Source organism: Panthera uncia, chromosome B1 (genome assembly GCF_023721935.1).
Source record: "Panthera uncia isolate 11264 chromosome B1, Puncia_PCG_1.0, whole genome shotgun sequence".
NCBI classification, from domain to species: domain Eukaryota; kingdom Metazoa; phylum Chordata; class Mammalia; order Carnivora; family Felidae; genus Panthera; species Panthera uncia.
Genome location: NC_064811.1, coordinates 75,040,416 through 75,042,639, shown reverse-complemented (window position 1 = coordinate 75,042,639; position 2,224 = coordinate 75,040,416). Strand labels below are relative to the sequence as shown.

The window sequence follows — 2,224 nt, the reverse complement described above, 5'->3', positions numbered from 1 at the left end:
AAAGAAAATATTGGGCAAGTTCATTTAATTCAGAACTTAAAAACATTCTGTAATTTTAATTTAGGTCAGAGATTGTATTTTGTCAAAATGTATCACTAACAGAATGAAATATGAATTACCTTTCATTACCACTGAACACTAAGAATAAACAACTGGAAAGTAAACTACTGGGAAGAAGTCAAAAAGTAACAGTAAACAAATGCAAAATATAAATTTTATAAAATTGCATGGCTATTAAACAGAACTTATGTGGAAAGAAGTATACTAATTGACACAAATTTATGTTAATTAAGTATTGCAAATGCTACTTACATCAAGTCACAATAAATGTCATTGAGATTACATATGATTATAGAAGCCAGGCACTTGGTGGAGGCCACTGCACAGACCAGACTTCACTCGCTCACCTACCTCACTCTATTCCTCTACAACCATGTCTGAAACATCCAACATGGCTGAGATTGAGAACTGAAGAAGACAGAAACACAGGATAAAATTCTACGACCTTCAAAAGAAGTGACAGAACAGGAGAAGCAACCAGGCAAATCATAATAAAGCATGCACCACCAATATGCACTGTACATCCCACAAAAGCACTGCCTTATTTTACTTCTTTTAGCTGTTTAACTTTGTAAGATGCAGAGAGGTTGGATCAAGTTTAAATGACTGTGCTGCCCCTTTTCACATCAAAGAATCGAGAAGTACTGCCAACAAAGGCCATGCCAGCCTCTACCACCTGCCTGTCTGGCCAGCAGGGAAGGAAAAGAACTTGCATGTTGGTGAAGGAAGAAGCTCGGTGGGAGGACAGTGAAATCTAGAGTAAAAACCAAGTTGGTCCAACGTGTTCTGTAGGCTACAAAATGCAGTTTACTCAGAGTGTTATTTTTTGTTGTTATTCAAACGATTTTAATCTCTGGAATGCACAATGTTTAAATATGAAAATAGTTTTAAAATCTGAAAAAAAAACATACAGAAAACTGTAATAATTCTTACAAGTTGGACTTCAGAGAAAATGAATAAATTTTAAGAATTAAAACTTATTCAATGTAGAGATTTGGAAGCTTATTTAATCAGGCTTATTCTACGATTTTTTTCTTTTTTAAATGTTTTAATTTTTTATTATTTTTTGTTTTAGAGAGAGAGAAAGAGTGCAAGAGGGGGAAGGGACATAAGGAGAGGGAGAGACAGAGTCTTAGGCAGGCTCCATGCTCAGCACAGAGTCTGACACAGGGCCCAACCTCACAACCCTGGCATCATGACCTGAGCTGGACACTCAACCAACTGAGCCATCCAGGCACCCCAGTAATTGTTTTTATAAGGTGTAATTTATCATCCCTGGTGCAAAATATTTATATTTTTTTTAAGCTAAAATATCAATAGGGAGCTTAACACACACAGTAATCAGTGAACTACAGACTACAAAACTAACCACACCACAACATCTAGGACAAGATCAAAACATCTGGCCTGTGTGAAAAAAGTTTCCTAGAATGCATGCATAAGGGACATTACTTACTAAGATTAATATACCCTATGCTGATCAATAGATTATTTGCTAAAATTGCTGTTCACCATCAGTAAAGAGTGACCCTTAAATAAAATCAGTGAAAATAACCCCTTCTTCACTTGTTGGCTAAGGTCAAGTATGGTTAACACTCAGTGAAAACAATTAAGAAATCATAACATGTTTTAAAAAGATGTGGAATTGCATATGATTGTATTATTACAAATACAAATAACATGCTGATGGTCTTTATTGAAACGAAAATTACAGCCCAATAATTAGGCATTGAGGTGTCACATAAAAACCTAGCAAATACCATAAAGGAGATCAGTGGTATTTCCACTGGCTTGCTGTGTAACCCTGGACAAACCAAGTCACCTTTTGTGACTTGGCTGCTTAATTTTTGAAAACATGATGACTGAAGTGATAAACTCAAATTGGTATAATTCAAAATGACCAACACTAATTGCATAAATATATCTAACTGGGAAGGCATTTCATCAGATCACCAGATTGTAACATAAAAATTCCATAAGAATGAATATCCAGATAGCTTTATTTTCTGATCCATGTACTTATTTTCCCCTGACTAGATCAATAAGTATGAAAAACAATGCTCTCCAGATCATTTCTTCTAGGTTGGGGCTTAGGTAGATCTTCAGTTTAAGTACTGAATTCAACTATGAATTCAATTGTACTATCCCATCAAATATTCTGAGA

General features: G+C 35.1%; 1 pseudogene; it reads left to right on the top strand.

Moving 5' to 3' along the window:
• The first annotated feature begins 433 nt into the window (after positions 1 to 433).
• LOC125922933 (thymosin beta-4-like) lies at positions 434 to 552 on the top strand (annotated as a pseudogene).
• Positions 553 to 2,224: the final 1,672 nt, after the last annotated feature.